This window comes from Buteo buteo, chromosome 15, assembly GCF_964188355.1.
Source record: "Buteo buteo chromosome 15, bButBut1.hap1.1, whole genome shotgun sequence".
Lineage (NCBI taxonomy): Eukaryota > Metazoa > Chordata > Aves > Accipitriformes > Accipitridae > Buteo > Buteo buteo.
The window spans coordinates 24680484-24701764 of NC_134185.1; the positions used below are offsets into that span (position 1 = coordinate 24680484).

At 44.9% G+C, this 21281-nt stretch overlaps 1 protein-coding gene across 7 annotated transcripts in view; it reads left to right on the top strand.

Annotated features, from left to right (window-relative positions):
- The first annotated feature begins 6509 nt into the window (after nt 1-6509).
- The window catches only part of FYN (FYN proto-oncogene, Src family tyrosine kinase), a 139442-nt gene continuing 124670 nt past the window's right edge, over nt 6510-21281 (top strand). For 5 of the 7 annotated variants that reach the window (XM_075046795.1, XM_075046793.1, XM_075046792.1 and 2 more), the window contains exon 1: nt 6510-6874. The gene's annotated coding sequence lies outside the window, so the exon portion shown is untranslated. Of the gene's footprint in view, nt 6932-21281 lie in introns of all 7 variants that reach the window. The other 2 variants (XM_075046796.1, XM_075046798.1) reach the window with 1 other exon arrangement.

Consider the following 21281-nt stretch of genomic DNA (forward strand, 5'->3'; position numbering starts at 1 on the left):
CAACGTGATGACAGCCAAGGTGAAGGCTGCTTCGTGGGAGATTCGCACTGAATCACATCCGTTTGCAGGTGCCAGCAGACACAGTGTGGGCAAAGAGCACAATGAGCACACTGCTGGCTTGGATGTGTTTTCCTTGGAGATAACAGCAGCGGGAGAGGCTCCGATTAATAAGCTGGAAGCAAAAGCAGATCTTATTACTACTTGCTTGGAATCCAGTCCACAAGTCAGCATGTTGTTAGAAATAGGGTTAGTATCAGTAAAGCAGTACTTCAGGGCCCTAGGTATGTGACAGGGAGGAATGGATGGGGCACTAGAGTGAAGACAGCCTCTGTGAGCATGAGTAGAATGGGCCAGATTTGGGAAAAAAGGTGAGTGAGACAATCTATGAGAAGTTAGGCCCCTGCCCCAAACCATGGGACCACCCACCAGCACTCCACCGTCAGCAGATAGCTGGAAAGTCGCTGGTAAGATGTGCACTTTGTACCTTCCTAGTCATTGCCCCAGACAGACGACAACAGCCCACTGCTTCTGGGTGGTAACTCTGCAGCCTCCAGGAGGAGGAGTGCAGGCAGCCAAACGACTCTCCCAACCCTCTAATAAGCTCATTAGCATATGTCTTTGCTAACGATACATATGGAAACAGACTACTTCCATATGACAGATCTCTGGCTTATTTTACCATTAAAAAAAGCCCTGGGAAATCACATCCAAAAATAGTTTAAAAGAACATGAGAAGTGGAAGGTCAAGCGTTCAACAGTTGGGTAGTGCCAGAACTGCGACGGTTTACATAACCTTGCTGTAGCCTCCCGGAGTGGATGCAGTAGTTAGTCACAGGATCGTGGGTATTTTTTTCCAGAGAATCCTGACTCATTTGGTGATGTAATGGCCAAAAGGATTAAAGAGAAAAATAGAAATATTGCTCTCCTCTCATTCAGGAGATGGCACTGTGCAGAAATCCAGCCCCAGAATGGAAACAGAATTATTAATTTTCTTCATGAGCTTCTGCAGTACAGCCTGCCCAGAATATCCTTTAAATCTTTACAAATAGTAATTCATCTTCACGCTGCACAAGTAAGAAGACATTGCTATCCCCATTTTGTATGTTGGGGATGGAAGCACTTAAATCAAAGTTTTTCCTTGGGTAAACTGAGGTACCCTATTTCTTAGCACCTGCTTACAGTTTAGGCCTGAAGACTGCTATGTTAGTTCTGTTATACAGTGTGGCTTGGAGACAGTGACAGACAAGAAACAGTTTACTTTTATTTTTTGGCATTTGGGGATAATTCTTTGGAAAGTGTATGCTGCTGGGAATCACAAACCCCTACGTGGGCCTGGTTTTTTGGAAGATGGAGTATATGTCTGCAATTTACTAATGCACCTGCTACAGAGTTGATCTATATAAGTAAATAAAGAACGTGATATTTAAGAATAAACTTGGGCTTTTTGTTCCAGGTTTATTCCACCATAGGAAGCCAGTCTTCCCAGAATTCCTCCGATGCTCAGCAGAGGGCTAATGCTGACAGCAAAGGAGGACAATGATCTTTAAGTGTATTCACTGTTCTTCGTTTCTACAAAATTATGGAATGTAAAATACACACTGCCTCCTGTATCTTCAAAAAGATACTGTCCCCAAAAAAGAATGAATATATTCCTTGGCTGGATTATAGATGCACTGCTGTTCCCAGTGTCCTTCTCCCACAGGCTCCTCACCGTCATTTAAAAAACATTTTTACTGAAAGTCAATACGTTTTACCAACTTTCACAGACAGTTTAAAATGTTTATTTGAGTAAGTAAAATAGGAGTAAGAATTTTTTTTTTCTGACTTTAGTAGGATGTGACTTTTAGTAAGTCTGGAAGTTACGAAAAGATGGATTTGATATTTTTATGTTATTTCCGGATTTCCTCAGGCAATCCCATGTGTGGTTTTTTTCCCTGTGCCCACGTGTAGCCACACAGAGTGCAAACACATCCGGAGCTTATACACACAGACATTTAACTTCTAGAAAATGCATGATCCCATTTGAAGGTGTTATTGTTACAGTTCAGCACCTGCTTTGCTGGTTTGGGAAAACCTCTGTGCAGTGTCTAAGGAAACACCTCTTCCAGTTTGTGTTTTAGGGACATTCTAAGACAAGAAGAAAAACAGGCTGGTATGAATATAAACATTTGAGATTAGGCCCTCTACAGCTATAAGGAAGGCCTCTTCTGTTCATTCTTTAAAGACATAATTGTGATCAAGTTTCCTCTGTCTACCTGCTCCCACAAATGGTCCATCTGTTACACAAAACGCAAAGCACTCTTTGCCTATCCCTGCCAATACCCTTCCTTCACCTTCCGCATATTAGCGTGATTAGCGCTGACAAGCAGGATGAAGAGCTCAGCTCCAACCCTTCCCTTCCGCTTCCAAGCTGCTGTTCCCACCTCGACGACGTGTCCCCAGAGAGGCAGACGCGCCACCTCAGCATCCCCTGGCAGTAATCACCCGTGAGTCAGCAGAACCCATTTAGCACTCCCCAGCCGAAGCACCTCCTGAAAACACAGTGGGATGTTTCAGGCAAATACTGTCAGCCTCTTAAAATACTGTAGGCAAGTTCAGATCCCTTTTTTCCCCACTACTCTGTAATTATTATTATAATATGCTATACATGACAGGCTATAGCTGGTAAAACACACACAGCCAAAACCAAAACGAATGGAAGCGTTGCCGAGTTAGCAAAGTAGGAAGGGAGGAAGCGTAAGAGAGGATATAAAATGGTGAAGCCGATTAGTGACCTATTATTCTGCGATTAGTGTACTGGTTTGAGTGAAGAATCCGAACACGACATTTGGTTATCCTTCCGAAAGGTAATCTCAATCAAAAAAAGTTTGTGATAAAAAAAGACACTGTAAAACTTACGCTTCGGGGATCTTTTAAAATACAAGTTTCTTAGGTTCTCATTTTTACAAATTATGGCTCAGAAGAATCCAGCAAGTAATGCTGATGGGTTTTTCTGAGGCAGCCTAGTTTTACCAACAGTGGTTTGAAACAACCAAGAAAACTGAACTGATGTCCTGCCCTGTTCTACAAAAGAGCTGCGTTTACATCTCCTTGCTATTACAAACTTCAGCATGTTTTTCTTCTCAAAATATTACCTTTCAGTGCAAACTGTGGCTATTATTTATTCAGCACACATTCATGGTATCTGTCACTGATTTCTTGCCCGCTGAGAATTTTGACATGTGTAGGCACTCATGTGTCATTTTGTGACTGTTGCACTGCATTCCCAGATGCTAAATTGCTAATACAAAAAAAACCCAATCAGGCTCCGTAATTTTCGTGTTGCTCAGCTGCAAAAATGGCATGGCTTCTTGAAATTCCATAGGAAGACAGGAGCAGGGAATAAGAAGGAAAGGGGAAAACCTCGATGTCACATCACTTAGCACATATGACTCTTCGCAGAACTGAAGTTGTGACACTATTTTTCATGTTTTCCATTAAAACAGCTGATGGGGAAGCAGCATTTCAGTGGACATTATTTCAAGATTTTAATGAATAAGTTCTTTTAAGGTGAGGCTGGAGAAAAGGAGAAAGTAGTTTGGCATGAGGAGGAAGGCCACATAGATGAAGGTGAGAGAAAACAGCATTATGGACTCAAGGCTAAGATGCTTAGAAAAGTCAAGGGAGTAAGAGGTGAATGTAAAGAGCTGTTCCTGTATTATGTAGGTAAATTTAATTATTTCTTCTGTTTAGCTGGGAGGATGCCTTTCAGATTTTCTGAGTCATTCCTGAAGGCAGATATCAGTGTGGTCAGACCATGGTGGTGAGGGCCAAAGAACTAGACTTGTGCGAGCAGGAGCTGATGTGGACATGCGTGGGCTCGACTCAGCAGAGACAACACTCCAGCACGTCTCACCTCTGCCACGGGGGCTGCAGGAACTCCAAGCAGTTCTTCCTGATCTTTAAGATCCTAAAGAAATCACAGATCCCCTGAAGAGGAAACCCAAGACTTCTTCCTATGCTTCCCATGCAACTAGCAGCACTTGGTTTCTGACTCCACACCTCGCTTCTCTTCGGCTGTACTAGCTCAGAGCATCAGACTTTTTACGGCATGCTGCCAAGCCAGTTTATCTGCCCAGGCTTAGAGCAGTTCTGTGGCTGATGTGTGATATTGTTTTGGTCTGCTTTCATTGATTAGTTGGTTATTTTCTGGTTTGGCTCAAAAAACAGTGGTGGGTTATTTTTTGTTTGGGTTTTTTGGTTTTGTTTTTTTTTCATTGTGCCATTCTGGTTTTAATTCACAGCAAGAGCATTCAAAGTTTTGGACCAGGATTCTTTATTCCCAGTTTATTGATTATAAAATTAAGTGCATTTCTTTCCTGTAGCTTTTGCAGGAAGAACATCTGGGTCTTTGATTAATTTCCAAGATGCCTAAGATCCCAAAGAATATAAACCTCTATTGACTTGTGGGGAGGTAAGATTATGCATAAGCCCATAAAAAAGGCAAACTTAGGGCATGCAAAAATGCACCTTTTCCTAGAGCCAGGTGCGGCTTTTTGCTGAGGAGCCTGGAGTATTAAGGCATCATTTGCAGTTCTGACAGTCTCCAAGCTGGAAGTCTGTAACTCCACTCTCCCTCCAGACTGTGCTGGGCCAGCTGAGGCTGTTCTCTGGCCAGCAGCTCTGTTCTGCCTGAGCCAGTGCCTGCTGCTGGCCAGGCTGCAGCCTGAGCTCCTCAAAGTCCATAGGATCAGGATCCTGCCCGCTGTTTTTGGAAAGGCAGAACCAGACCTCTCCACTGAGCTGCTGTTGTTGCCCAACAGGATGAAGAGCAAAAATTGGTTTCTCAATTGATCTATACATTTCTGCTCTTGCGATGTTTATACCTTCTATATGGTTTTGTTTGTTTTTTTTTAAATCAATTTGCGTGGAAAGACTAGGAGGGAAACTCAAAGTAAGCTACCTAGGAGCCTGGAAATTTTGTTTGTTTATACATCTATAATGAGGTTTTAAATGAGAAGTGACACGAGTGACATTTTCTTTTGGAACTCCCATCCTCTCCAAATTCTTTGTATGAATTAGTGGAACAAACTCTGTAGGGTCCTGAAATGTAATGATCAAGAGTCACCTACACACAACCTACACAATCACCTAGACAGAGAAGTGAAACACTTTTACACCATGTTGTAAACACATGGCTGTAGACATCCTGATAGGAAACAAGGTTACATCTGAACCTGTAAAACTGTAATTTCATCAGGAAATCAAAACATCAAGATGAATTGATTCTTTTGTTAAATACTGGCAGCCAAAAATGAAATCCAGGGAGGAGAAGGGAGAGAGACACGTAAACCTCATTTGTTGAAAACTTGTATGATAGTTCTCTCTGCTATTTCAACAGGTTTTACTAAGCTTCTCTCCCTCTGCATCTGTATTTTACATGTCTCTCCTGTTCTTATTGGAGCCTAAACTGCGATTTCTTCAGTGCTAAGTCCAAGCCCAGGAGACGAGTGACAGCGAGATGTACCAAACTGTCAACACGGGAGCATCCGAGGTCACGGGCAGGGTTGTGTTGGAGAGGGAACCTGATGCTGGAGCGTGCGGTGCTTTCAGTGGGCATCGAAGGTGGGCGCGAACACCTTGAGAAATGCCGAGAGGAGTTACGGCGTTGCCGAGGACCTGAAGGGAACAAAGCGTAACAGGGAGACCTTTTCCGATCACCGGGCCGTGGAGCGAGGTGTGCCACGACTGGAGGACAGCAGGGCCTGCAGTCTCTGGGTACAGCGCCAGACCCAAGCCCCAGAAAAAGGTGCCCAGCGGGGCTGTGGGGACAGCAGGTACGCCCCTGGAAGATGGCCGCGGTGGGGCTGACACTCCTCCCGGCACGGCCGGCTGAACTACTCGGCGATTAAACCCGAAAAAATGGAATATAACCCGCTATTGCCAATTTCAAGAATTAGGGATAAAAAGAATCGTAATAACGACACGAGACGCCGTCTTTCACAAAGAGGCGTAATCTGCTTAAGGTTGTTCTCCCATTCATCGGGGATGTTTCAGACGATCCGCTCCCGCCTCCCGCCTCCCCGAGGCCACCCGCCGGGGTGCCCGGACCAACGTGAACCCCTCCGGCGGTGCCTGCCGGCCGCGACCCCCGCCATGGGCCGGCCGGCCCCCCCCCCCCCCCGCCTCTTCCTCCTTCTCCTTCCACTTCGCCCCCGGCTCCTCTTCCCGGCCAGCCCAGCGCAGCCTCCGGCACAGCCCCACGGGGCTCCCGCGGAGCCGCCCGAACCGGCTGCCGCTCCCCGGGGGGCTCCCCGGGGGCCCCGGCCCTCCCCTCCCCTCACTCAGCCGCGTCCAGCGGACGCTGAGGGGCCGCCTCGCCCGCCCCGCCTTCCCCCACCGCCCGCCAATCAGAGCGGCGGCGGCTGCGGGCCGCGCCTCGCCATAGGCCGGCGGCGCTGCCAGTCTGGGGCCGCCCCCGCGGCGGGGCGCGGCGGGCGGGGAGGAGGAGGAGGAGGCGGAGGCGGCTGCCGGCTCCGTGCGGGCGGGCAAGAGAGCGGGGCCGGGCGGCGGCGGCGGTGCTGCGGTTGCGCCATCTGTCAGGAGCCCCGGTGGGAGGGGAGCGCCCTGAGCCGCGCTCACCCGGGCGGAGCGGAGGCGAAGCAGCAGCGCGGAGAACCCGTGCGAGCTCATCCCAGCCCGGGCTGCGGTTCTGCCGCCGCCTCCGCGCCGCGGAACCGGGGCTCGGCGCAGCGCGTCTGCCGGCGGGGAGAGGCAGCGGCGCCCGTCGCTGCGGGCGGGCGCAGCCGTCGGAGGAGCGGAGCGAGGAGGATGTGAGTGCGGCGGCGCCGCCCCGGCCCCGCGCTGCGCCGAGAGCCGAGCCGAGCCGCCTCAGGTAACGGAGGGGCCGGAGCCCGCCGCCACCGCCCGGGGGGAAGCGGGAAGGCTTGAGGTGAGGGGGGGCTGGGGGGGGGGGCGGATGCTGCGGCGCGTTTGTTTCCTTTGTGCGCCCGAGCGGTGGTGGGGGGGTGCGGGGGCTGCTGGGGAGGGGAGGCGGCCGCGCTGCTGCGGGTGTCCCCCACGCACGCCCCCTCACCACACGCACACACGCACACTCCTCCGCCGGCCGCGGCCTGCAGCGCGGGGAGGGCCGGGGGCAGCGCCGGGGACCGGCTGTACGGGGCCGCGGCTGCGCCCCTGCGTGTCCGGGGGTCGCCCGTGTCCGTGTGTGTGTCGTCCCCCCGCTGAACCCCGCGGCCGCCGGGTGGGGAGTGGGGAGGGGGGCGCAGCACAGGGCTGTGTTTGTTGCTGCCGAACCGCGAAAAAGGGGAGGGGGGGGGGGAGAGGGAAATAAATAAAAAAGACCTTCTCTCCCTCTGAAATAAATCGTATAGGATTTGCGCGTCTGTGACAAAGGCCTCTTTCAGGGAAGAAAGAAGGGACGCACAAAATGCCCAAGGGTGGTAGGATGTGAAAGGAGGCTTGTTTCTTGTCTTTCCCCTAGAGCCTCTCTGTTCCTCCCCAGATGAGACCGCTGATCTGGTGCCAGTTCCTTTCCAGCCACATTTTAGATTAGCAAAGAGATACCGAACGCCACACCATGGGTGCCAGCGTTTCGCTGCGTCTGCAGAGCTACGGTGTACGTGTCGCCCGACCTCCTTAATAACGCTCAGTTTGGTCTCTTCTTCCTTTAGAACTCGCCTTATTTCTGCTCCGTGTGGATTTTGCGTGTGTGTGAGTGCTAGGAGAGGGCCAGGGCGGGAAGGGGGTCACTTTGTGAAAACAAGACTGTGATACCTCGGTCCGTTCAGTGGTGACGGGCAGGGCAGGGCCGAGTTGGTGCTGGAGGAGAAGGTCTGGGCTGAGTGGAAAGCAACCCTCTGCAGTTGTTCATCAATCACTCTGATACGCTCCGATTCTTAAAATGCTAAATAACAAGTGGGAACAGTCGGGGTTTTGAAATGCAGGCACAGGACTGGGAACGCCTTTGAGACCTTGTCATTTTCCTCCTTGCGTACAACCTCCTGAACTCCCACATCCTTCCTTCCACCATCCCTGCAGCTGTAACACTTTCCAGTATCTCTTCCCCCCACCCCCGTCAGTTTTTTTTGGTTTTTTTTTTTTTTGGTCTCAATATCTTTTTAAGTAGCATTCTGTGGCCAAAGCTTAAAACAATTGCAGGTGAAGATCTGTTTGTTTATATGCTGGTGGAGGAAGTGTTTTCATTAGGGTTGACTCGTCTGATCTCCCATGAGGAGGAACAGTAAGCTGAAGGGACACTGTCAACTTGAAATCCGGAGAATGTGCATGATGAATGGAGAGCTGTGTCCAACATTACACCCACCGTCGAGCTCCCTGCTGGAGATCTGTGGTTTTTATAAGCCTGTCTTCTGACTGTGTGGGTTTGTCATGCAGTGAAGGAGTAAAAACACACTTCAAACAAAGTTCTGTTAAGTGAACAAAGGAGGCCAGAAGAAAAATACCAGAGTGGGAAGGGAGGAAAGGCAGCATCTCCAACTTTTCAGTACATCCATTGCAGCCACTGCATGACCCAGTGGGAAACTGGAGGGGAGATAAGTTCATTTTTACAATTGAACATTTACTTAGTATCAGTAAAGTGGAAAGGTTGTTACCTCCCCCTGCCCCCCGCACTGATACAGGAGTTTTCAGCACCTTGATGTGTATGCTCGGAAAACTGGTAACACTTCATGAACGTCAGTAGATTGGTGCCTTTTCACAATTTTTTAAGAACAATTTTAAGAAAGGAATCTCTTGGAAAAAAACAATGGGTTCTTTCTTGAGCCTTTTTTACCCCACAAAGCTGTGATTTTGATGAAAAAGAGAAAGGAAGATTGCCTAATTAATTCCTTCAAAATTTGTATTTTGTTGGTAGTAGGCTGCAGATTACCCTTAGTTTGTTGAAATGTTCAGATGCTTCTTAGAGGGTGCCTGTAAGCCTGCTTCTTCTCTACTTCTAACAAATTACTGCCTCATCTGCATGGCTCATCTTTGGCAAAACCAAGAGTTTCCAATATGAAGTTGTCTAATGGTAGGCCACTGGCTGTGGTGTTTTGTGGTTTATGCTTCAGGCATGTTGTTTCAGAAATTCTGTGTTGCCTGCTGGTGGAAGATGTAGTGGCATGAAATACCAGTTAAGAATAAAACCCTGAACAGGCTTCTCTGGAAATTGTTTTGATGTTGAATAAATACATGTCTTCACTGAGGGATAAACAACTTTGGCGTATGGGCATGGCAGTCGATGTAAGGCAGAAGTGAAGAAGGTGGTACGGAGAAGTTGCTTATTAATCATTTTCATTTTAAGTATCTTTAAAAGTTAGGACCCATTGACAAATTTCTATTTTGTTTGAGTGAGATAAAGCATTGCTGAGGAACTAGTTATTTTTGAGATACTACACTAGATTTCACGACACATTTACGTGAAATGCCTGAATAGTGTCATCGAAAATGCATGGGTGGGGTCTGATTCGGAGAGGGCCTCTGTGGCCATTGGCCCTATGGCTTAGCTGAATTAAGCTGAATATACTAATCTGGACATGGTATGGTCTGCACAGGATTTACAGTGTAATAAAATTGTAGCTAGATGAGTGAAAACTGGCGGGTGCCTTTGTGATGATTTAACACTGTAATATGGTACACCTACAATATCATATATTTAGTTGTGTTAAGGAAGGCTTAGAGCTGTTGGCCACCTTATGCCTGGTTGCTTTTATTTAACCAGCTTCTTCATTTTGCTGTCCTGCTGCATTATAGTGCTTTTACTTCAGGGAGAGAAAGAGTTGCACGCATGTGTTTTCCCTTCCTCCTTCTCTCTGGGGCACACATTAATATTTGATTCAAACTTGTTCTGTAAAGTTCTGCTTAATTCAGTTTGGGCACTACTTTGAATGTATAATAATGGTGTTCGTTTGTGTCATGGACAGCGCTTTGTAATTTGCTTTATGGGCAGGTCTGCTGCTGGCAGTGTATATTGTCAAAGTGACCTTCCTTTGAGAGGGAGAAAACCAATGACTCCTGTCCCTTTCCCACCCCTGCAGCTCCTGCAGAAGTGTCTTCACAAGTATTTTGACCCATTACTCCTAAACCAGGACTTGAACCGACAAATCTAATTCACCCATGCGGTCTCACTGAAATCCAGCAATTAAGGACTCCTTTGGTGACAAAAGATCTACAGACCTGTACCGTGCGAGTTAGAGATTTACTTGGGGCAAAACCCACAAGAGGGTTTGCATGCTTCAATGTGGAGCATCCCGAGGCCGAGCTACCAGGGCAGTTGCGACCCCTGTGGATCTCGCCCCCCTGAGTGAGGGATGTAGCTGCTTGCTGTGCCATGCCGAACATGCTGTGCACCTCAGAGCTGTGCTCCCAGCAGCCGGTGTGCTGGGGGAAATGCTGCCAGGGCCTCCCAGTTCAAAGTGCCTCAGAAGGAGGTGAAACTCCAGTGCTGCATCTGCCTGCCTGCTGGGTGTCTCACTTGGCACCACAGTGGCTTGCTCTTAGAGTTTAAAAAACCTAACCTGCTTTCTATAAGATAGTAATAATTAAAAAACAACAACAACAAAAAACCCCAAACCCACAAAAAAAACCCAAAACGAAAAGCTTTGTGTTTTGTATTTCAATAGGTAACAAACATGCAGGTGTAGGTGTAGAAGAATCGGGATTTCTGGCATTTTCATTCTGTCATGGGGTTTGCCCTTAGTGCCTGACTTCTAGACTGAGAAATGACAGCTCTAGATGAAACGTGAAAGGCTTAAGTTGTTTTAGTATATCTGAGAAGTGTACGATGCTCCTTAAGGAGCGCGTGGGCCTCATTAGCGCTGTGCTGTAGGGCAGTCTCACTTCTTAACGTGCTCAAGCGTTGGTTTGGTTTCAGGCAGGTAAGCTCCCTTGCAGTTTGAGACTGGTCAAGTTAAACCTGTCTGCGGGAGATGTCCTTGAGCCCTGAAACTAGAAACAGGCCTGACCTTATGGGAGTTTGCAGCCAAGGAGAAGCACCCCTTTGTTCTCCTTACCACTGACTGCAGGAAAACAATGGCATTTTGTAAAGGATTTTTGGAACTTTCCTTCACTTGGAATGGGAACAAAACTGAACAATATCAGCACTTTTACTGGGGGAATTGAAAAACAAAATTACTTCAAGTCAATCAAAACATGTCACCTCATCTTGCTTCTGACTGTTTTGAATGTTAACTTGCTACAAAAGCAAGGACTTCAACCCAAAATATTGGCATCTGTGTGGAACAAAATAGAACCTTTGACATCTTGACTTTTTACTGAAGTATAAAATCAGCAACAGTTTTACAGAGCTTTTAGGTATGGATAGAACTAAATTTTCTTGCAGAAAGTGACTGTTGGATCTTTCCTAACCAGCTCTACTCATTGTATACCATGAATTTGAATGGATGTTTTTCATCTGAAAACGCCATCAAAAACCTAGCCTGGCAGTATCAACTGATTTGAATTAGATGGCCTGAGTGAAATCGCTTTTTCAATAGGGGAAAGGACAGCAAATGAATTTTAAACTTGCTCTCCTTCCCAAAATGCAGTTCCCTTTTTGTATCAAAGGCATCCCAATTTGAATGGATCTACTGATGTTGTTTGTGACAAGGTGATATGGGGAGAGGTTACCCCATGTTTTCCAGCTCAGCTTCTCCTGATTCAGGGAAGTCTTGCACCTGTGAAAGTTGCTTGTTCCACACTGTCATTTCCTAGAGTATCCATGAGTAGTAAGTCCTACTTGATTAAGCCGGTAACCTAAATTCTTAGACCAAGTTAGTTGATGTTCTTCACATTGAGACATAGTTTAATATGATGACCTATACAAGGCAGCTGTGATGCGAGAATGTTTTGATGGGAACAGAGAAGGTCACCCCTCTACACTTATTTATTTTATTTTATTTTGGTGGCTTTTTTAGGAAGCAGCAATGATTGGATGCCTTTTCTAGCCTAGGGAAATTCTTTGTCCCATCCTGCTTTAGGTACCCTGTGGCTACAACCAGAAAGGAGAGATGTTGAGAAGCCGCTGTTGAGTGATGTGCTCGGTGCTTTGAAGTACGGAGCAGTCCAGCCAGAGCTCCTCAAAGGAGCCAGAGCTACTTTTAATAGTATCGGATCCTGTGCTGTGAGGGCATTTGCTGGGCTGTCCCCAAAATGCCTGGCCCCTTAGTCGGTGGCACTATGGGCAGCCAGCCCTGAACAAAGGCTCTACCTCGCATAGTACACTTTGCTTTGCAGAAGCTCTTGGGGTGGCCTGGGGAGGAGCTTTCTCGCATCCTTGATGCTGCCTTGCAACAGCTCTGGGAGCTCTGAAAGGCAGATAAACATCTAAAGCCTTGGCTGTGTAAGGGCTGTAACAATTTATTTTAATCTGAAATTGAGACCTTGAGTTTCAGGCAAAATGTACCATCAGTACTGAAGCTTCCAGAAATGCTTGAAAAAATGTCGTTTTATTCACCAAAGCTATGTCACTCACAGTGGTGAATTTCAGAAGTGTTTTGAAGCTGGCAGAGGAAGCTGCTCGTGTGTGTGTGTGTGTGTGTGTGAGGACATTTGCTTTAATAGAAGAGAAGTGTTTGGCACCACTTAAACTTGCAAATAACTCTTGCTTTAGCAATTTTTTGGAGAAGGAAGGAGGAAACCTCAAATGATTGGCTTGACTTGGGTGAAATATCTTTGTTTGAAATTGTCCTTTTCCTCTTGTCTCCAGTTTTTCCATGTTAACAGATTTGAATAAAATGCTTGAGCCTTTTTGGTAGACTCCAAGATAAAAATATTACTGCCAGATAATTTTTATCTTGTCAGGCCTCAGTTTGCTATATGAAACTATACAGAGAAGTTAAACAGGATATGAGATTGAAGATTAATATTAAATACCCATTCAGGGTTTTTTTAAGAAAAACTTTTTGGCTCCATGACAGTTCTCTAAATGACCGTATCTGGTGGTTCCTAGCATCCTTTTTCTTTACAATTTTTATTATTTTATTTGTGGGTTTTCTTAAACAAATAAACTTTAACATACATTTGAAGGCTTTTTATTGTATTAATAAAGACCTTCCAACCTCCCTTGTTTTAGAACAACCTGTGTGTGAAAGAGCACCTTGTGTAACGGTGATCTTTGACTTGCAGCTGTACCACTTACAAAAGAGGCAGCTCTGAAGGTTTTCCTGGCATGATTTTGGAATATCATGCAGTTCCTATCTTGGCTCCTGATACCATTGTACAGATAATTGTTGATTTTAATTTTTTTTTTACAAGTATGTTGATTTTTTTCCCTTTTGTGCCTGACCTTTAAACTGCAGAATTGCTCTGGGAATTATAATTGAAGTTGATGCTCTTGCCCAAAATAACTGAGAAGACTTGTTGCCGGTTAGTTCAGAAGTTCTCTGAGCCAGAAGCCGCGATAGCGTGCTGCGTCACGGCATCGTGCTGGGAGATGAAAGTGGCGGGCACCGAGCTGGAGCTGAGATTAGCAGCAACATTGGTGAATGAGCTCGTGTCAGCTCTGGGCCATCGGTGAGGCACACAGCAAGAGTGCTCATGGACTTTTTCTCTCTCTTTTTAGCCTGTACAAACTTCGCGACTATGTTAATGAGGGCTGTAGCTATCTCCGCGTCAACCGACCTGTGACTCGGGGGCTGTGTTAACTGTCCAAAAAAAAAAATACAGCACAAGCTTGTCTGTTACTTTCTAACTTCTGCATTTGTATCGCTTCTCCACAGAAGTACTTTTCCTTCTTCTGAGACAACTTAATCCCATACCTGGTCATTTCTTAGGACTTAGTGTAAGACCAGCTGATAGCCCTGTTTGGAAGACGGCAATGGTTGCGTCCTACAGCCAGCTGCCTTTACCCTGGGGAGACGAGAGCAGGTGTAACAGAAAGCAGCTCTCAGACCGTTAAAAGAAAGAGTATTTGTTTGTTCTTGGGACTGGGTTTTTCTTTGTGGGCAGCCTCTCACTAGGAAGCAATGATATATTTTTTTCCAGGAAAAATAAGCATCTCTAAGACTCAGAATGAAAACCTCTATTGTCTGACTAGGCAATTAGACTGTTTCTTGTCTTAAACTATATGTAAATACTCAGTGTTTATTTTTAGTGGTGAAGTTAACGGTGGAGGAGGTTTTTTTTATGGTGAGGTTAATGACCTCTTGTGTGTTTTTAGACCTCTCTGCGGACAGGTCCTCTTGCACGCTTTGAAATGGGCAGATCTGAATAATAAGATTACGGAGGGGGAGCCCACATTCAGTAAGGTTTTTGTCTGAAGACCAGCAAAAATGCTGTTTCTGTTGCCTGTCTGCCTTCCTGGGAAGTAACTGAAAACTCCTAAATTTCCTTCTGGGATTTGGCTGCGAGATAACCAATAGACTATGAAATTTCTGGTCGTTATCACTCCAAGCAGCATTTGAATTGGTGATTTCAGCAAGAGACATTCTAGGTCCCGTTGCCAAATTCATTGATAATGTTTTGCTGGTTTCACTCCTCGAGAAGGAAAAGAACTATTTAAAGCTGATCCTTTGGATAGCACAGTATCTAGGGTCATTCATAATTTTCATTTAAAGCCTTTAGCTGAATATGCAGGCCTTTTGTCCCAGATATTAAGTTCTCCATGTGTCTTTGAATGGACATAAGACCTCATACTTTGGACTGGTGAGGAAGAATAGCAACTGGATTTTTATTTTATTTTTATTTTTTAATCTCTTTTCTATTCTATTCAGAAAGACTGAGGCAAACTGCCTTTAAAAGAAAAAAAAAATCAAACACGTGTTTAATGCAACCCATTTTATTAGCTGTAATCACTGTTGAAAAACTCTGTAAGCCCATCAGCCTGCAATGGGCGTAAGGTCAGTGTACAGAAGCTGGCAAGCTGAAAGAGCCAGATTTAACTCTGTGCAACAGGCTGTATGCTCTCAAAAAACCACACATAGTGTTGGCTTCAGTTCTTTTGACCACCTCTGTAGGAGTTTCCCTTTTGTAGGAAATGTAACAAACACAAAAGTTTGGCTGAGAAGAGAGCTGCTAAACGATGTGACCTTGTAGAAGAAACATCCCTTTACATCTGAAGGTCAAAAATGACCTTGCGTGCGTTGGGGGAGGTAGAAGATGGGCATTAACTGTCTGTCTTGCTTAGGGCAGCATTACTGACGTGCTTAAAAACTGTAGAACTCCTTGTCCTAATGTTCAAGTGGGGCTGCCAAAAAGGAACAAATAGGTCTGCGGACAAAGTGCACAGGGAAGACTGTGTCCCTTTTCCTTCTCCTCAGTCATTGCAGGCAGGACAGAGCATCAGTTTGCACTACTTGATGACTTGACATTCAGAACAATTTGCTGCCAGTCCTGCAAAAGGTTAACAAGCTTCTTTCATTTATAAGCTTTTTTAAAAATTGTATGCTTCCTCTGGCATCAAAGTGATTCAGTGACTTCTTTAAGGGTAAGGTGACCTTGTCTGTGCTCTTGCTATGTTTTCAGCAAGTCTTAATTTGAACTGTTGCAAACGTTGTTTGGGGTTTTTTTGTTTCCTCCCATGCAAAAGAGTTAGTTCTGCTTTATGTAGCTGACAGTATAGTTGTAGGTGTTAAACAAGTCGGCCAAATTTTACTTTTGTGGTCAACTCCTCCACGATCTGTCACATAAGTTTGTGTCTTATAAAAGATAGTTGTCATCCTTCTAGAGCTAATGTGGCACAGCAGGACTGTGCTGAGAATAATCTGGACCAGAATGTGGACAGTGAGTCAAAAAAGCATTGCTTTGGTTTTACTTCCTTGGGTAGAGCAGGCCTCAGAAGGGATACATCTGCATGGCACTGTACCGAGGTGGACAGAAAAGCTCGTGTGTGAGAGTCAGGATAGCCCCAGCAGCCCGGGAGGAGCATCGTGCTAATGTGCCTGCACCACTTCCAGAACCGCCATGATGTGTTCCTTGTTGTTGTGAGTGTATCTGTGCAGCATTCTGTGGTACTGTAGAGGCTGTACTTTACTTTTTGACACAAAAAAGACACATGAGAGGGATGACCTGAAAGAATGGATTAACTAGATGAATGTTCATTTTAACAGCACCAAAACCTACTCAAACTAGCTTTTTGAAAAATTGCTACAAAACTTAAAAGAAATATTTTGGGTTGTTTTTGTTTTGTTTTTGTTTTGTTTTGTTTCTTCCAACATTATCTGCCCTGCTGAAGGAGAGTGATTATGTTCCTCAGGAGCTTCATCTATAACAGCTACCCACAAGCTTTAAAATGACATGGTGCTGCAATTGTATGCAGCGTTTATTTTCAATCTTCTTTTTTTAAAGAAGTATGCAATCGCTGTTCAAATTATGTCACCATGAGAGTGGGAGACTACCTCTTGATGAGTGAGATCTTTTCAAAGTAAACTGGTTTAGAGGGCTTGCTGTCTCAAACTTAATTTTGAAGTGTAAATACATTTCTGTGGATTTCTTAGTGCTGTCACTCTCTTCCAAAAGTGAAATATCACAGATCTTAAGAGAATGCAGTTATGATCAACTCTGCAAGGGAAATAAGATCTGTGTTTGCCAATAACAGAGTCACCCCAAACTGCGATAGTAAGAATTTCTTTCGTAATGAGCAATATGTTGCCACTGTGAGGTATAATTTCTGAGAAAATATCTTGAAAATGGCAGTCAAACCGCATCATGTAGATTTACTTTATGATTGTTGGTATGGGAACTTGCTAAACCTGTGTATATAGTGACAAGTATGTAGCTTTGGACTCTTTCACATCACACTTTAAACCTGGGGGGGAACCGTAGTTTTGTTTGAAGGAATGATTACCTACAATATTTTTTTTTGCTTCCTCCCATCATATTGTAAAAAATTTTCTGTAACTGAGCTCTCTCTGGAGCTAATAGATTTCTCATCTAAAGGTACTTTTTAATAGTTCTTCTTTTAAACTACTTTTTAATAGCCCTTCTCTGAGATGAGCTCTTCTTCCTTTTAAAATTTAAACAGAAGAATCTAGGTTTGAAGGGACCTCTGGAAATCATCTCCCTGCACAGAACAGGGCTAAACTCAAAGCCGGGCCTAACTTCAAAGCCAGGGCCTCGTCCAGTCAGGTTTTGAGTTATGTCCCAAGACGGATTGGACAAACCCAGCTCTCTCGATTTCTCCTTCATACGTCAAGTGCTGCAGCATCTTGGTGGCTATCCACTGGGTTCACTCCAGCATGTCAATCTTTCTTTTCCCAGGACTCCCAAAACCAGACCAAGCACTCCAGATGTGGTCTCACAAATGTTGCATAGAGAGAAATAATTACTTCCCTCCACCTGTCTGCTAATTAAATTGCTTATTTGGTGCCAGATCTTCAGTTGCTGTCAGTTGTCTTTACTTCCCTGGAGCTGGAGTGGTGGAAACTCTCCCTTGCAGGGGAGCACTTGTAGACTTCTCTGTCACCTCAAAAAGAGCTGGAAGAGAGGTGTCCCTTTGCTTCAATTACATGAAGCAGATGACCAAACCAGTGTTTGCATACAGAAAACTGCAAAGGTTTTCATTTCCCTGCAGTGAATTTTTGCACCAGGCTTTCACGCTGCATATAGCTATATAACCTGAAGCAGTAAGATTGTATCACAGTGATTATTTTGGTAAAACAGTGAAGAAAATGCATAGTAAACAGCATATGCAAAGAGATGCATTGTGTGTATAATGTTTGTTTTCCTGGCGGTACTTTAGCTATTAGCTAAGTTACCCACTTTAAAGTTAATGTTTGGTAGCAAATATGAGGATTGAAATAACAGGCATTCCACCCAGATGAGCCTACGGAAGCTGTGGGACAGTAACATGTGCTTAAGATTTTATACCCAGAAGGTGTTTCTTCTCCGCTAGATTTCTGAGATTCTGTCATTGCGAGTTGTGCTATTATAGGTGACTGAAGTACATGTGACTAGCTATAGTCTCTGCTTTTTAAAGGTTTAATCTTCCTTACTATTTGATCGTTATTTTTTATGGTTTTTTTTTTCAAGCACACACAAAATGAAAATGTTGTGATTAATGGCTTAAGTACTTAAATCAATGTTTGCCTGAAAAAAAATCAGAACATTTGGAATACAAGAGAAATCCACAACCACCACCAAGCCCATGCACATGGGACTTGTCCTGCAGTCACTGCTGCTTCAAGGAGTGTGTGGCTCACATCACCTAGCTCAGACATCCTCATGCCCCAGTGTGGGAGAGGAGCTGAAGGTGTAAACCTTCCACGTGCATATGTCTGCTTTAATGTGTAAGATGTTAGTATTTAGTTTAGGAAATTCTGGTTCCCGAAAAGCTGTGGTGAAGTAAGTGTCTGGGGTGTGGAGTGAATAGTGACTGACTCGGTGAGGGAGGAGGCTGGGCTGAACAGTCGCTGTGCCTCGAGGACCTTCTGGGGATCTTCGTACAAGCAAAGAAGAAAGAAACCTTAAAAGCCCAGTGGGTGTGAAAGGAAGCAGTGGTAGAGAGGTTTGAGCTGGGAAGGTGGACAAGGGAGGGGAATTGTCAGGGTTGGTTTTTTGTTGTTGTTTTTTGGTTTTGGTTTTTTTTTTCCCCCTTCCCCTCTCCCTTCAGTATTTGTCCCCACCAGGGAACTTCTTCAAAGTCTCTCTTCCTACGCTGGCTGTTGCCACCACTGTTTTCCTCCTGTGATTTTTCTTTGGGTAATTGTTCTAGCTGTGTGGCCCTGCCTGTGACTGCCAGAGGCTCTTTTAGAGGTCCCTCTTTCACCTATTTTGTTCCCACAACCCTGCTTACAGCAATCCTGTCTTCATGCTTACTTACTTCAGTCTTCTCTGTTGCTCACCTTCCTTGCCTTCCCTGCAAATCCTCTCATCTCCCAACACAAATGAGCTGTTTATCCTTGAACTAATGGGTGTTCACAATGCTCTGATCATAATGCTGCAGAACTGCTTATATTCACAGCGATTAAAAAATAAAAAGATGGATTATTTTTTGCCCTACCCCAGAGAATTAGTTGTATATTTTCACTCTGTACAGTTGTCGTTGTAGGTTGAGTTGATTGGGGCTCAGAGGTAAGAAGCCCCTCCTGGTAAGGAAACGAACCTTGGGTTACACAGCTCGTTCAGGTTACGCAGGCATCGTTGTGTGGCAGAAGGATGGTGTGCAAGAGCTATACCAAAGCGGAGGCTTACTACTAAACTGATCTCTATAGGATGTGGAGAAATGTGGAGTTTTGCCTGTTGACAGTAATAAATGCTCCCCCTGGACCCCTTGGCACACAGACCTTCTCCGGGTTTTATTGGCAGTGCTGGAGAACAGCTCTCACCAAGGCTGCTCAGGTGAGGTTGACCATCTCGGAAGGCTGCGTGCTTTTATTTATTTGCTTTTATTTTAGTCAGAAACTAGGGTCGCTTGGTGCCATATATAAGCTCTTGTGGGGGAGATGGTGAGAGTTTCAAGCATTTTGAATTTTTCTTCCAGTTTTTCTTTAAGTCGTGTGAAAAGCTCACCAGCTTTCTGGTGTTTGGTGGCAGCTTGAGTAAAATAGTTTCAGTGGGAAGATGAGGGGGATGTATATCAGCTTGTACTTAATATTTGTTTAAACCGGTTATGCAAGACAACTTAGGTTGTTGTTAGCAAACTAGAGAAGTCACAAAAGGGGTCCTTCTCCAAAGAGTGTAAGGTATGTTATTTTGGTAGAAACTCTGGGGGATGAGGCAACAGAACTGAGCGCAGGAGATCAGTACCTACTCTGGTCTGCTGCATCCTCTCCCTGACCACTCATTTGAGTAAAGTTTGGGTGGTGGTAGGACTGGAAGCAAGTGTTATCAACCCGAAATATTTAAATATTGCAGTGGTTTTGGAGGAGAGGAAGAAGGGGCTGGAGTTTGGAGCTGGAGATGTTACATGGGTTCATGGGGCCACTGAGATCTAACCTAGACTGGTGGGAGCTGCCACTGAAGATCTCAAAAGTTGCTGTCCTTTTCTTATGGAATCAATGTGTATGTGTGCTTGTTAACACCTTCTAATTAAATCTAAGATATTCAAATCATGTTGAAGATTGGTTCCACTAGTCTGACTCAGGTATTTTTAATATATGTATTTTGATTGCGCTGTCTGGAAGGCTAGTTGGTACAGTTGATTTGTGGCTAATATGTGCTGTTTTGAAACTGCTGGTACATAGATGGGTGTAATAGAGGCTGATCCTAAAAATGTTCTCAGTTTTCTTCTTCTGTTAATGTTGGCAGATGTTTCCAAGCAATACAGTGACTTCTTTGTATATAATTTTTAATCTCTCTGGAAAAAAAAAAAAAAAATTAAAGACGCAAAGGCCTCTGTAAAAGGAGTGGGGCATTGCTCAGTATGAGGCCCTTGAGGCCATCCCAGTGTGCTATTTAGGAGGAATAAGTAATTTAAAACCACTTTCTCTCCTCTGTTTTGCAGGAGTTAAAGCATTAGCAGTGCTGCCCAAGCCCACCAATTCCCCTCCCCAGCCAAATACCATACCCTCCTGAAGATGCGGATTCCTTCCCAGTTAGCTGACCTTGGGCTGTTCAAGCACACCCGCTGCTTGTGTGCAATATGTGTATTAAACAAAAATGTCAGAAATGGTCCTTTCATGTTATAGATGTGAGTCAGATTTTTTCGTTTCCATTTTCCATCCTCTTGTGACTTTATTCTCTGACAAGCTTGTGGTGGCTTACTGCTTGAAAAGCGGCACCTTAGTTTTTGACCTTAAGCACATCAGGTGTTGGCTGCTGGTTTAAGGTGTCTCCTTATTCCCTCTGGTTCTTTGTTGTAGGAATTTCCAAGTGTCAATCTTGTCAAGAATTACTTTTTAGCAACTTAAAACCAATTATCACATTTGCTGAAGAGGCAAAGCAAGGGATACAATGTATTAAAACAAAACAAAGAGGGGTAGGGAGGGTCTCATAACTTAATCTCTAAACTTTAATTTTGGAAATTACATTTGCTGGTGCACTTAAACCTGAGTACATGCCACATGCTTGGACTAGAGATATAGTACATGTCATTGCCTGTATATGTAGATAACTGTTTTTAAACAGTTTTTTCTTTGGGTTTGGGGGTTGGCTTTTGGGGGAGCAGGAGAACATGTTAAAGAATTAACCTGACCCCTTTTTGACCCAAGGGGAGAAAGACCTGGATAATGATTTTTACTAGTCAGCAGTGGCTGAGCCCTGAAAAAACAGCATAAACCTTCTGGGCAGTAGTTGTTCGGGGTTTTGGGGGGTTGGTTTTGTGTTGTTTTTTTTTTCTCCTTTACCTGATGTTAACAAGAAACTGCTAACCTAATTTTGGTATTCCTATGAGAGTTCATTTATGATGA